The sequence below is a fragment of the Chiloscyllium punctatum genome, chromosome 6 (assembly GCF_047496795.1).
Source record: "Chiloscyllium punctatum isolate Juve2018m chromosome 6, sChiPun1.3, whole genome shotgun sequence".
Lineage (NCBI taxonomy): Eukaryota > Metazoa > Chordata > Chondrichthyes > Orectolobiformes > Hemiscylliidae > Chiloscyllium > Chiloscyllium punctatum.
The window spans coordinates 64,587,506-64,603,182 of NC_092744.1; positions in this window are offsets into that span (position 1 = coordinate 64,587,506).

A 15,677-nucleotide genomic window follows, 5' to 3' on the forward strand; every position below is an offset into this window, starting at 1 on the left:
TAGGGTATTCCTTTGCTGGTGCTGCTTCATAGCACTGTTGGCAACACCTTCCATCACTTGGCTAGTAATCAAAAGTAGACTGATAAGTTCAAAATGATCAATTATTGCCCTATCAGTTTTTTTTGCAGACAGGGGATAACTGAGCAACTTTCCATATTGATAGGTAGATGCCGATATTTTAGCTGTGCTGAAAAAGCCTGGTTAGGGTGCAGCATATTCTGGAGCACAAATCTTCAGTACTATATCTCAGGGATAAATCTGCTTTCTTTTATTTTCCATTTGCTTCTCTAGCCATTTTGTATTCTTCTGAGTAGGAATGGTGAGGCTCAATTTATGTCAAGCTCTTACAGAGATAGTTGAGGATAGCAGTGCATGAGGATTTAATACACTTGTCTGAGCTTTTTAGTGTTGTTCTTTTAAAGGCAGTAATTCCTTTTAAGATGAACAGGTTAAAGATCCTTCACAGGAGAAGTTTTAGATAGTGCATTAAGCTTGTGCCTGCCAGGATGTCACAGCAAAGTACCTAGGATTCAACATAGAGGTTGGTATTGTTCTCTAAATGATAATGCTATTCCACAAAAAAAGACATAGAGTCGTAGAGTCATAGAAATGAACAGCATGGAAACAGATCCTTCAGTCCAACCCATCCATGCCGACCAGATATCCCAACCCAACCTAGTCCCACCTGCCAGCACTTGGCCCATATCCCTCCAAACCCTTCCTATTCATGTACCCATCCAAGCGCCTCTTAAATGTTGCAACTGTACCAGCCTCCACCACATCCTCTGGCAGCTCATTCCAAACACGTACCACCCTCTGCGTGAAAAAGTTGCCCCTTAGGTCTCTTTTATATCTTTCCCCTCTCACCCTAAACCTATGCCCTCTAGTTCTGGACTCCCCAACCTCAAGGAAAAGACTTTATAAATTTGGGCATTCTAATGTAATTTTCTGGTTTACAGAGGTGTAAGTTTAGGATTTTTGTATACTCCAGGGTCCAGTCTTCGTTCATGCATTGCAATAATTCTATGCAAAATTTAGAAAGACATTGAATGCAGTTTGAAATTTATAAGAACTATTTGTTCAAGATTTAGAAGTTCTTAGATTGCTGTATCAATTGAAGAAACTTGTTTACAACACAATTATGTTATACATATGCTGGATTAAACATGAAGCTGGGCAAAATTCTCCAGTACAAAAACTGAATACAATCATTAATAAATAAGCTTTTATCTGTGTTTATCTTATTTAAGTTTCTAACTTTTGCAATTGCTCCAGTAAATTGCATGTTATAGTAAAGAACAATTTCTAAAACATAGGATTCAACATAGAGGTGTGTATTGTTCTTTAAATGATAATGCTATTCCACAAAAAAAGTCCTTAAATTTGGGCATGCTGACGTAATTTTCTGTATTTGCGAGAGGTGAATAGGGAACTTGAGAACTCTAGAACAAATGAACTCAATCTGAACAAGCGAACATTACATTCTGGTTTCATAGAAGTTTAAAACCAGATCAGATCACTTGTAAAGGTCAAGTAAATACTGCATGACTGACACTTCCTGTTCTCAATCAGCCTGAACACTGTTTGTTCGATTTTCAATAGATGAAAGTAATTCCAGAAATTGCACAACTTTTAGACTTGACATGATTTGACTTTACAAAGAACAACTATTAAAACTAAAAATAAGCATCTTAAAGAGCTGTTCCTTCTTCTAAAGAAGATCAAGCCAATTTGCCAATTCAGTTTTGAAGGTTATGGTTTTGATTGAGCATAAAATCAACATTGCATTTGTGGAGCTAATTCTGCATTTCTAGCAAAATTACTGCTAGAAGATCTAGAGAAGACTTGAAGAGAGCTGCAGCAGGTCTTGAGATTTTACATGGTCAGAACCCTAGCAATCATAATAGGTTACATGCAAGAGATGTTTTTCAATAGTTAGAAATGGGCATCTCACGGCAGCATTTCTCAAAAGGGTTGAGGTGCTTAAGTCAGCATACATAGCTTTGCAACTAGATGTCAAAAACATCTCGGCTATCACTTCCAACAAGCTTAGAGAATGGGTTTGAAGAGTGCAAGTTGAGTGTTCAGCAAATGTTATTCAGTGGAGATTGGGTAGACTTAAAATAAAAATGGGGGAAAGGGAAGCACCTCGTCAGAGTTAACCCAGGATTTGGTATCTCACCTGGCGTTTCCTCATAAGAGATTTGTTATAAAGTAGAATACACCTGCTAAATACCTTTTGAGAATGCATGAATAATATCTCCAGTGAAAATGCAACAATATAGCTTTGAAACCTCTGCACCAGTACATCTAGGATTCACACAACTGCAACACAAGTGAAGAAAACCAAAAGAGAAATGAAACAATTCGGAGACAGAGATTATTACCTGAGATTGTTGAATATAATGCTGAGTCTGAAGTTTCTCAAGTACAAATCAAAAAGATGAATCTTGCTAGCAAGTTTTGAGAAGATTTGTAGCTCAGGTTGAGGTTTTGGATGTAGGTTTGCTCGCTGCGCTGGAAGGTCCATTTCCAGACATTTCATTACCCTACTAGGTAACATCTTCAATGGGCCTCAGGCAAAGCAATGCTAAAAATTCCGCTCTTTAAAAAATGTTTGAGTTTCTTTCGGTTGGTGATGTCATTTCCTATGGTGAAGTCACTTCCTGTTCCTTTTTTCAGGGGGTGGTAGATGGGGTCTAACTCGATGTGTTTGTTGATAGAGTTCTGGTTGGAATGCCATGCTTCTAGGAATGCTTGTGCGTGTCTTTGTTTGGCTTGTCCTCGGATGGATGTGTTGTCTCAGTCAAAGTGGTGTCCTTCCTCATCCATATGTGAGGATGCTAGTGAGAGGGGGGTCATGTCTTTTTGTGGCTAGTTGGTTTTCATGTATCCTGGTGGCTAGTTTTCTGCTTGTTCGTTCAATGTATTGTTTGTTACAGTTCTTGCACGGTATTATGTAAATTACGTTAGTTTTGCTCATTGTCTGTACAGGGTCTTTCAAGTTCATTAGCTGCTGTTTTAGTGTGTGGGCTACCATGATGCCAAGGGGTCTGAGTAGTCTGGCAGTCATTTCCGAGATGTCTTTGATGTAGGGGAGAGTGGCTAGGGTTTCTGGACATGTTTTGTCTGCTTGTTTGGGTTTGTTGCTGAGAAATCGGCAGACTGAGTTCATTGGGTACCCGTTCTTTTTGAATACACAGTACAGGTGATTTTCCTCTGCTCTGTGTAGTTCCTCTGTGCTGCAGTGTGTGTTGGCTCATTGAAATTATTGTTCTGATGCACCTTCGTTTGGGCTCCTGATGAAGAGCTTTTGCCTGAAACATCGATTTTCCTGCTCCTTGGATGCTGCCTGACCTGCTGTACTTTTCCAGCACCACTCTAATCTAGACTCTGATTTCCAGCATCTGCGCTCCTCACTTTTGCCTAACATAGGATTCCTTCTACTTCAAATGACATGGCTCTTGAACTTGTCCATTGTATTTCATATACTTCTGCTTTCATCTAATTCCCATCCCTCTCACAAACAGATCGGTTTCATATGCTTTCAATTTAATATTGTGTATTTATTGCTCACAATGGGGGAACTTCTCCTCACTTGGGAGGTCAAATGCAGACTGAGTGATATGTCCTTTAGCTTGGTTTCTGAAAATATCATTCATACACAATAAACATCAAATTATATCCTGATTTCATAGTTCTGAAATTTATTGGGATGGGATTTTGGATTGATTAGAAAGAATGGAGAGCTTATGATCAGGAAGCACAAATTTACTTTCTGAAGAGTGTGTAAGAGTACAACTATTGTGGACACCTGATCTTCAATCCTAGTTTCTTCAGAGAACACTTAGTTATTATGTTCAAGATTTTTTAAAATGCACATATTGCTTTAATAATCATTAGCCACACTCCAATGTAAATCATATCCACACACAAGTTGTAAATCTGCATACATTTTGACTTTGCTTTTGAGAAATATACTATCTTGCAAAAGTAATTTTCAAGCCTGCATACATCAGGATCTAATGCAGGCTCTTCATGAAACACGATTGGACATGTGCGGAGGAGAACTTGTTTCTTTAGATTTATAAAGTTGTTTTATATTGAAGCTAAAAATCATACAACACCAGGTTATAGTCCAACAGGTTTATTTGGAAGCACTAGCTTTCAGAGCGCTGCTTCTTCATCAGGTGGTTGTCTTATATTGAATATTTTCTATGTTGAATATGTTTTATATTGAAAGTTGTTTTATATTGAATTGGAAAATTTATGGGTGAATTTTCTCTTAACCAAATGTTAAAATTCTTGGGATGGTGTAGTGTTCAGTTATTCATGAACAGATAACCAAAAACATGGATAATATACAAGAACAGCCCATGTTTTTACCTCTGGACAACTCTCAGAACCAGAATTAATTGACTTGTGCCTGAAATAGTGGTAACAGTTCAGACCTCTTGAAGGAGTGTCATGCTTTTATAAGTTTATGTGAAGTATAGCATGCTTACTGTCAGCAACTAAGTTGAGCTTTTAATTTAATCAAAAATAGATTCATCAACAGTGCAAAATAAAGCTGCAATAATGTTACCTGGAATTCTGAAGTCAAAATGGCAGCTTAAACGATGGTAGAGCTATTAGCAGCACCATAGTTAAACACAGATTGAATATTCATTTGGCTTCTGAAAACCAAACCACTGAAACCATAATGATTTACTTATTGTGTAAATTGTTCAATTGAAGCATTTCCAAAAATTAAGTTTAGCACAGTCACACTAAATGATTTCTATAACACACATCTTATAAAGCTATCTTCTTTTAAACAAATGCAGCTGAAAAAATAAGTCTTCAACTTTCTGTAGCAGGAACAGTGGCATTTTTTGTAACCAAAAGCATTAAAAAACTTGAATCAATATGATGTTGAAAGATCTTATAATGCTTCAACCACAAATTACTTTGCAGCCAAATTCAGCAGCTATTCTGTGTCAACAAAATCCCACAAAGAGAAACAAATAAATAATCAGCCAATTTGTTTAACAGTGTTGGTTCACAGAAGAATTTTGATTAAGACTGCAAATTTTCCTCCAAATTATGCTGTGGGCTATTCTGACAGGTTTTACTTGATGGTTGTCTACCTGCCTGCATAGAGAATCTGCTATAATATGCATTTCATAATCCTTTAAATTGAGCATAACAAGAGTTCTACATATTATACATAATAATTTAGGGTGAGGGATACTCAGAAACGAGCCCCAAGGGCAACACTTAGGCAGTCTTTACCATCCTTTTAGATCTTGGAACAAAAATAAAGGAACCTTGGTTTAATATTTCATCTGTAATACATTATTTCTTTCATACTGCTTTGGAGGTTTTCCTGAGTTAATGGACTCATTCTGATTTGTGACTTGATTGCATTACCTGTCAAGAGTGCTACCACACAAGCTTAGCTGATACCGATATTATTAATTTAATATAAATATCAATAGTAGATGTTGACATTTTTTTCTTTGGTTGATTTTCTTAATTTTTTTAATAGCATGGCCATATCTGTCTGATCTCGACCTTGCATGTATGAAATAAACAAACACAAAGAAAAAATAATTTATTAGATAGATAAGGTCTTCAAGTTGATGCATATACTAGTTAATCCCAGGCAGGAAATGGATAGAAACATTGTAGTTAGCATAAAACTTTGGATTATAGGGGTCAAAAACTGATGAAGAACCATGGTCATATTGCCAACAAATTGTACTGGAAGTCTATGCATGTAGAAATCTGATCAGAATATCAGAAATTAGCTTGGCTGTTTTGCTTCACTTCTCCATATAGTACTTACCAGCTGGAAGAACTTGTTAAAAGTCATTAACCATACTGTCATGTGAACAATAACTTCTTAGAAAATGTCCTGGAGGACAATTTGCCACCAGTACTTAGCCAGGAGTCAAAGCTTTCAACAAAGGAGATGAGGGGAGGAGTTCTTGATAGTTTTTTTAACCTAAAACAAGAGTAAGTAGTAAATATGTTGTAAAATCAGAATAAAAAGAAAGGAAAAAAACAAATGAGAATAAAGCCGGAGTAATGGGAAAATTATATGGAAATAATGGAGGTGAACTTGGACAACAGGCAAAGGGACAACAAATGAAACAATAGGCTAATTTACATCCTACCTTGTTCTCTTTTTAATGATGTCAAATAGAAGAAAAAGTTGGACATGTTTTTGTACTGCTCTAAAACCCTCACGAAAAACCAATTCACTCGCGATGGCTTAAAAAAACACATTTAATCTTAACAATATAGCTCCAACTGATCTTGCAGGATACGCTATTTCCTCTAATCTAATGAAAACAGAGCTGACAGTTTTACTGAATGTGGGCACCATGATATTTTGGTTCAATCCTTTTTTCAAATTAATCTCCTTATGTTGTTCATCTTGCATTAACCTGTTGATTAGTATCCCGTGATCAAGCTGAACAGCGCGTCATAACTCCAAACTGAAAACATTATTTGCATCAGTCAGGATCTGAGTTCAGACTTCTAAATCTTATTTGCAGGAAGAAAAAAAGGGAAAGCATTTATCTCATCAGAATGGGCTAGATTCAAACAAAGGTCCCAGAGGTAAAAGGATAGCATGTAAACACACAGCACTGACACATCCACTTAAATTGCATGACTTAGTTATATAAGTTTCAACATCTGCAAGGAATAATTACATAAAAGAAAATTAAATTTGGACAAGAGAGACTAAAATTAACTCCTAAGCTCTCAGTGCACTTAATAGATAGAACAAAATGAGATACCCCAAGTGAAAAATTGGATTTACTTTTTTTAAGCACCATAGTTGCCTTGAAACCTTCAAAATGGTACCTCTGGTGTATGCTTTCCATTGTTGTGATAAATGCTCCATGCCATATTTCTGAAGGCACATGCATTGAGTGGATTGATCATGCTGCCAAAGTCATGTAATACTGATTTGACATCAAGTACGACTATGTTGGGGTGCCAGCAAACGGCATCCCTTCAAGCAGCCAAGCTGAACGTGCATTCAGCATTTGGAAAGATTTGCCCATTGAAAGTGGCTAGCAACTACCTACAGATTAATTGCGGATTTCCTGGTTGATGTTTTTCATTTGTTGCTTCAATTCTACTTGTGTGTGATGCATTTCATAGATGTTAAAATTACAAATTACAGAGAGTGTTGTTACAGGTGCTGAAGAGTGTTTCGCTGATGTGAACAGTTCTGCACAAACCACTTACTCCTATACTTAAGTGCATTAGCATGTATTCCATTGGAGTACAGCCTGACATGGAGAATGAGTAGAAGCCATACAGGGTAGGACAGGCTGCTGGAAGGGAGTGGAAGAGGAGAATGGGGAGAGAGGTTCATATCAAGATGCCATATTTCTCCTGAATTTTTAGGCAGCAATTATCCTAATTGTATAACAGTGAGATAAAATATTGTAAGACATTATGTTTCTGTACAGACCCTCTGGCAGTCCTTGTATCAGTTGCACTTGAGTCATACAATGTGTAAATGGCAATAATTACCCAAATGCCTAACTTGTGTAACTATATAGTGCTAACCAATGGTGCCTGAATGAACAGTAAAAAGCAATTGAGAAGACTGCAGGAAGCCTTGGAGAACAACCTCAAATAGCTGTGGGCCGAGAGGTCAGGCTGTGCATTCCACTATCTCAAAACGATTGACAGAATTTTGGCAAGATAAATGCATGCACCCTGACAGAGAACAACAGGTATATCACCAATGCGGTGCCTCAGTAATGTTGTAATCTAGCTGAGGTCAATTGCTACATTGCTGTGAGTCCCTTTGTAATCTGAGTTTATATGGCACCAGACAGGCCTCACAGGACAGCAGACTGAGTTTCCAGTGTAGCACTCAGGCATTGGGTAGTGGTTATCTGTGCTGCAATAGATGTTGAGTTAATGGTTATCATATATTGTATTGTGAACGGAGGTGGTTAACACTTAAATGTTGGAAATAAATAGACACTATTCTCTGCACATACATTTGTGCTAACTTGATGCTGAACTCCACCTCTGTGCACTTGACACTGAATACAGGCTCTCTGGCTGGCATTTGAATGTAACAAGCATTTGGTTGTGCACACTCCTCAATGCTAGTCTGATGACTGCCCCATCAAAATGCTCATGACTCCTCTGCAGCAGAACTTGTGTTGACCTTGCTCTCTAGCAAGCTAACACTAGAATTACTCTTGACATGTGTCCAGTGCATTGCCACATGTGAATCCTGCCTCGGTGCTATCCTTTAAATTAGCTGCAATGTTAACATCTGGTGCCTGCAAAATTGCACTTCATCATCACTGTCTTATCATTTTGCCACCACCTGGCCAGATTGGACTTGAAAAGCAAAGAGCACAAGGCTATAAACGGAGAATGGAGGAGGGAAAGATCATATAATTTGGAAATGGCATGTGAAAAGGCGGATCACAAAAGAGGATGGTTTCTGTTGCACTGGAAAACTGGCCTAAACAATAGGCCTCCTAAAAATGACTAGGATCATTTTATCCATGGGGTTTCTCTCAGTCCCCCTCCAGTTAGCCACAGCTGCATGTAGCTATACACCACTATGCCCTGCAAGAGAGGTAGAAATGTTTGAGTGAGTAAACATCTGTTTAGCTGATGTGACCATCATAGTTGAAGAGTTGGCAAGTTCTCAGATATGGGTGCGAAGCTTTCAACAGTGCTAAATATGGAAGGATGTAGTATGTGATTCATACAGATGTTGCTAAGTGAGTGTTTAGGATGAAGTTCATTCAGCTGAGGCTACTTGTTCATTGCAAAAACTCCTCTGCAAAAGCTGCCAGTGCAGAATTCTAAAAACATGGAGGCTGCTGTCTCTAATGGTGCACCATTCTTCAATCATTTCTGGGTCAGATTCACTCTCTGCATGTCTGGCAGCACCTGCTCCATCCACAATGTATCTGCACCTTCTTTAGTGGTACGAGCTACTTGTTGTATTTTGCACTGGAGTTGTCCCTTCCCATTGCCTATTTCTGGTTGCTGCAATCAAATTAAGTCCCTTAGACATTTAGGGTTTGCATGATTTTTATAACCAATGGAAGCTGCTTTCCCTTAATCTCTGTATCACAATGCAAATCCACTTACGCAAACTTCGCTCCAAAGTCTTGATCCCACATGGGGCACAGAGTCAGGGGAAACCATAGTTCCACAAACCTGACTTTAGAAATAGCAGCACACACTTCCCATTTTTGGTCTTGGGTGGGTGGTTGGTGGGGAAGGGGTGGGGTGAGTGGCGTTTCCTTCTGTCCTCAATCATCAAGTGCAATGCAATCTGTTGGATTCCATCTCATCTACATGGGCTGGAATACATTAAGCTAACAGAATAAGCCTAACATAAAACCTAGATGTTAATTAGTTATGCAACTCATCTTTGCTGCACTCTCCAGCCCATATATTAGACAAAACTTCTTAACTGTGTTCCCCCGCTTCCACTAAATCCCAAATATTCTGAGTAAGTCCAAAAAACATTTTGACAAATAATTATATCTTTATGTGTTTACAATCCATATTTATGAATCAACTCCCTTTACTCTCCAGCTGCCGGACCCTACTCCCTTTAAACCAATTTAATCCTGACAGGAATGCAGGACATTTTCACTGCAAGTTGAGTGGAATGGCAGTCAGCATGTGGTTGCCACTCCTTGGAAAATCCAGCCAATTATTCATGTCTGATTCCAATGCACATGGGCCTTTTTTTGCGGTACAACTCACCAAGACAGCTGGCAATGCTTGTGGAACCCAAATCAAGCAATTTATGAGGCTGTTTTCGTAGCTGCTTCAGAGAGCATTTATCTTGTAGTGATTTTATAACAAAATCATGGAACTTACACATTTCTCCAAGTCATCAGAGCACAACTGCTGTCATTTGTACTTGTTAAGTGTAGAGAAAAAAAATCAGAGCACACAATTAAAATGTCTAAGTGAATTAACATTTATTTTCACTTGCACTCAATTTAGAGTGTAACTTTCCATAATGGATTTTTGTAGGTGACCCATAGGGGAAGCTGCGCAACCCCTTAATCAGATAATTATAGTGGATTAAGTAGAATGTATGCTACAAAGACAGCCTACATGAGAGATCAAAGATAAACTGAGAACACAAAACAGACGGAGGAACTGAAAAGAAATCGATACAACATAACTAAATTATGCAGAAATAATAAATAAAAGTGCTACTAGATAGTTTGATGAATTTCTCTAAAAGGCTGGTAAATGAGAAAGAATTGAAATATGAATAAACTTTGGGCCATCAACACTTGCAGTATTCTCTGAAAGCTGAACTGAGACTATCAGAATTTAAGATAAAAAGGTGAATGTAGAGTTTAAATCAACAATTGTCAATAGCAGGATAACTGAAACAGACAGTGAAAGACTTTGATGAGAAAGTAAAACCAGGAAAATAAACAAATCACACTCATAATTTAGAAATTTCAATCATCCACAATAGAGAGACTGAAGCAGCTCAGCTTTCACAGGGTAGGAATAATTAGAAGAGTAGAGCAGTGGAATATTTCTAAGTTACAAAAATTAATCAAATGGTATATGAGCACTTAGATAAACAAGTCACAAAACCTGCATTAATAACTGAGTTCTCAGACCCTAATCATATAATTTATAGCCCTTGGATTTAGGAGAAAGTGAGGACTGCAGATGCTGGAGATCAGAGCTGAAAATGTATTGCTGGAAAAGCGCAGCAGGCCAGGCAGCATCCAAGGAGCAGGAGAATCGACATTTTGGGCATAGCCCTTCTTCCTGAAAATAGTCAATGATCTCCAAAATAAGTCAAAAAAAGTTACATTCAATTTGCCATACTCACAAATTCTTATTCAACTCTGAACTGCTAATAACATAAAAGAACACTTCCCTGGCATCATCCATAGTGTTCTAAGCAATATTAATCACCAAATTCAAAATAACTTTAGACAAGATGAGGCTGTGAGGTAAAGATAAAGGATCTCATGGCACTTTTTGAAGAGGAGCAGGGAAATCCATATTAGTGTCCTCATCAATATTTATTCCTCCACCAACATCACTAGATGAAATGGCTTTTTATGTAATTGTTACATTTGAAATAGAGTCATAGAGATGTACAGCATGGAAACAGACCCTTTGGTCCAACTCGTCCATGCTGATCAAAAATCCCAACCTAATCTAGTCGCATTTGCCAGCATTTGGCCCACATCCTTCCAAACCCATTCTATTCATGTACCCATCCAGATGCCTTTTAAATATTGAAATTGTACCAGCCTCCACCTCTTCCTCTGGTAGCTCATTCCATACACACACTACCCTCTGCATGAAAAAGTTGGCTTTAGGTCCCTTTTATATCTTTCCCCTTTCACTGTAAACCTTTGCCCTCTAGGTATGGACTCCCCCACTTCAGGGAAAATACTTTGTCTATTTATCCTATCCATTCCCCTCATGATTTTATAAACCTCTATGAGGTCACCCATTAGCCTTTGACACTCCAAGGAAAATAGCTCCAGCCTGTTCAGCCTCTCCCCATAGCTCAAATCCTCCAACCCTAGCAACATTCTTGTAAATCCTTTCTGAGCCCTTTCAAGTTTCACGATAGGAAGGAGACTAGAATCGCACGCAATATTCCAAAAGTGGCCTAACCAATGTCCTGTTCAGCTGCAACATGACCTCCCAACTCCTGTACTCAATACTCTTGACCAATAAAGGAAAGCATACCTAACGCCTTCTTCACTATCCTATCTACCTGCAACTCCACTTTCAGCTATGAACCTGCACTCCAAGTCTCTTTATTCAGTAACATTCCCTAGGACGTTACCATTAAGTGTATAAGTCCTGCTAAGATTTGCTTTCCCAAAATGCAGCACCTCCCATTTATTTACAGTGTGAACGCTTGTAGCAGAGTTTCCTATATTAGACAAGTGATTGCTTTTAAAAATTTACTCAGCAGTAAAATGCTTTGGGAACTCTTGTGAATGTGAAAGGTGCTATATAAATGCAAGTCTTGTCCGCTTTCTTCTCAATTATGTAATTGGTCTTATAGTCAGGAACCATTTGAATGCATGTCATTCATGCAACTGCTTAAACATTCAAGATTACATTTACCAGCCTATATTGAGTATTATAGTATTATGTAGCAAAGCAAAACTTTTTACTGACAGGCTAATAAACTTAAAAAGAGTCACAGAAATTTGCAGACCTTTTCCATTCCTGAGTTGGTTGCTATTTCTCTCCATTATTTCAATAATGAAATTAAGACACACAGATGAAATACATTTCCTTTATGGAGGAAAAGAATGTGAATAAGGAAGTAAAGTAATTGAAATGTTGAAGGAATACCCAATTTCTCGTGACTCCTACACTCTTTGGCTGTACAAAGGACTTTGAGAAGGCAAGGCCCTCAGTCAATAACAGGAAAGGGGAGGCAGGGAAAAGGATTAATTGGCATTTTCACTACACCGATGTGGTCAGTGAGCCACAGATAAGGCTGGTTTTACGATACTCCATTTGTCTCTTCCTCTCTTCCATTTTACACACTTTGTAAATGAGGCCATGACTAATGAGATTACTGTTAAACGCCCATGAATAATGATCTGTTTACACGGTTTATTCAGGAAGAATGGAATTAGAACTATTCATTTACATCTACTGAAACCTTGAAAACAAATAACCTGCACACTTCAATCAGCAATTCCTACAGATACTAAAAATAAATGATTTGTCAACTACTTGAAAAATTAGCAATTAGTGAGTAAACTCATCTGTAACCATACAGTTAATTCAAAGCTAACACTGTATTTTAAAACTGGGCACTTAACATTTACTTGATTTTTTTGAATTACCCAATATTGTTTCAAACTTTAAATATCAAGACAGTATTTAAAAATTACAAAGAAAGCATTCCTCTGGAATAATAAGAATAATAAGGTTAAAAATCACACAACATCAGGTTATAGTCTAACGGGTTTAATTGGAAGCACACTAGCTTTCGGAGCGTCGCTCCTTCATCAGTGATGCTCCGAAAGCTAGTGTGCTTCCCATCAAACCTGTTGGACTATAACCTGGTGTTGTGTGATTTTTAACTTTGTACACCCCAGTCCAACACCAGCATCTCCAAATCAAGAATAATGAGAGCATTGTCTCAGATCAAAATTTAAAGTCATAGATTCATAGAGATGTACAGCATGGAAACAGACCCCTTGGTCCAACCTGTCCACGCTGACCACACACTTAGGACCACATAAAATGTTGAACCTATGTTATACTTCATGTACGACATGTTCAAAGATTTGTATTAATAAATTGAATGAACCAATACAAATGAATATCCTGCAGTGGCTTTTAAAAAGAAAATCATATTTCAAAAATTAAGGGTGGTATTGTTGCTTACATTGTTCATCTTAAAAAAAAGATATCGTCAAAATATTGCACTAGCGGTACACGTTGATGGTTGGGCTAATGGGATCAAGATAAATATCCATTTTTTAAAAAATTACGCTGAAATTTGACCTTCCATTAACATCAAATCAGTTTTCGATGTTTCGGGCATGAAGGACTTATGCACAAAACGTTGACTCTCCTGCTCCTCAGATGCTGCCTGACTGGCTGTGCTTTTTCCAGCATCACACTTTTTGACTCTTGACCCTCCAGCATCTGCAGTCCTCACTTTCCCCTAGCAAATCAGTTTTTCAAGGTGAGTGAAGCTGTTCAGCAGTAATTATCAACTCAATACCCTGTTAAAAACCCCAGGTTCACTTCATCCAGCATTGTTGGCAGTAATATACTTTCATCAATATAATAGGATGAACATGTACCAAATGCATTGGGGATGAAACAGTTAAGCAGTTTCATATGGTTCAATTCTGCTTATGGCAGAAGAGAATACATGAGTGACAGATCATGACATGTGTTGCAAAGGAGGGTCATCAGATGATGTTTATTTGCAGTGTTGGCACCTGTTTTCAAGATGCTGCAACCTTTGTCGTTCATTGCTGACCCTATGGGAAACCTAAAAACTGTCAACTTCTGGAGTATTGCATATGTGTGGACTTCAGAACTAGCTGTCAAATTCAAAGAAGTAATGGCAGCCAACAGTTTCACAATCATTAGGATGGTAAAATCTGGGTCATTGTAAAGTAAAGAAATCAATATCTAATTAGATTTTCAGTTGTAGACTTGAAAGAGTTAAAGGTTTTCTGTCATGTGAGTTAGTGCATGATGCGGAAAGCACAGATATATATCACAGTGAAATGTTCAAATTACTTTAACCTTGTTGAAACAAGGCTTGCTTATTTCCTTAATCATACACTCCTTCAAATGCTAGAAAACACTTCCCTGCACCACCACCACAGAGTGACTCCTCCAGCACACTTCTCAGCACTGCAAAAGTGAGCTACTGACATTATCTTCAGATTGACAGTGAATGATGGCAGAGCCTTTGTGAGAAGCTTATGTGCCTAATTATCAACTGCAAGCATTTGGCCCAGTATATACATGCACATAACAAATGTGTAGACTGTCATACAATATAAGCAAATTTGTTTCCAAACTGTGGACTGCTGTATACTGGGTTGTGGCATGAAACATTACCTGGTAAATAGTGCAATACTAATGATTTGTGTCTGTACATTAGTTGAGGAATAATGGCATACATATATACACCCATTTTAAACCTCTATTTTAATGCAGTACTGATAAGACAGTGGAATCCTGGTTGAGGGTAACATTTGCCTGTCTGAGTTGATAACATTCGTCTATCTTAAAGTTGAATGTGACTTGTTCATGTTTGTAATCTATGCCAGCTGCATATTATCATAACAGCAGAACACAATCACATATTAAGCAGATGCTGAACAACTTTAGAATCAGAGGTATGGAGCCATGATCTCCTTTTTGGATTAAAAAAAACTCATCTGAGTGTTTAAAATTGCTCTAGATTAGGTTAGGATATCTGGTCGGCATGGACAAGTTGGACCGAAGAGTCTATTTCCATGCTGTACATCTCTATGCCTCTATATGGACAAAGGTATTGCAAATGCAAGAACATAATAGCATCGCTTTTATTTTCCTTTCACATTATACTCTGGTGAACAGATTTGTAGCACAACAGCTTCTTCTGTATCATAACCAGATGGGTGGTAGAATTGAAAGCGGAATGAATAAAAATCAGACTGCAAAGCAAGCCATTTTGTTCTTGTGCACCTTCTAGTGGTTGTTATAAACGTCAAGGCCTGGAATGAGACTGTCTGGCTTGGCCTGGGGGAGGAGAAGTTTAACCGGAATTTAATATGAATTCTATTCCTGCACACTTACTCAAACTGATACTTATATGCAGCAAGTTCATTTTCGGCAGGCAAAGATGCTGCCTTCAGGATTTCTATACAATTTTAAAAAATATTGCATTTAATACAAAAACTCCTGTGTGTACAAGAACAAAGTCATAATCAAAATTGGGATAGGCAATTTCTATTGTGTTAATATAATTATTTAAATCACAGAATTGTTACAGCGCAGGAAGCCATTCAACCCAATACGTCTGTACCAGTTCTCCAAATGAACATCTCACTTGGTGCCATTTTCCTTCCTTTTTCCTGTAACCCTACACATTCTTCTTTTTCAAATAGCCATTGAATTCCCTTCGATATTGA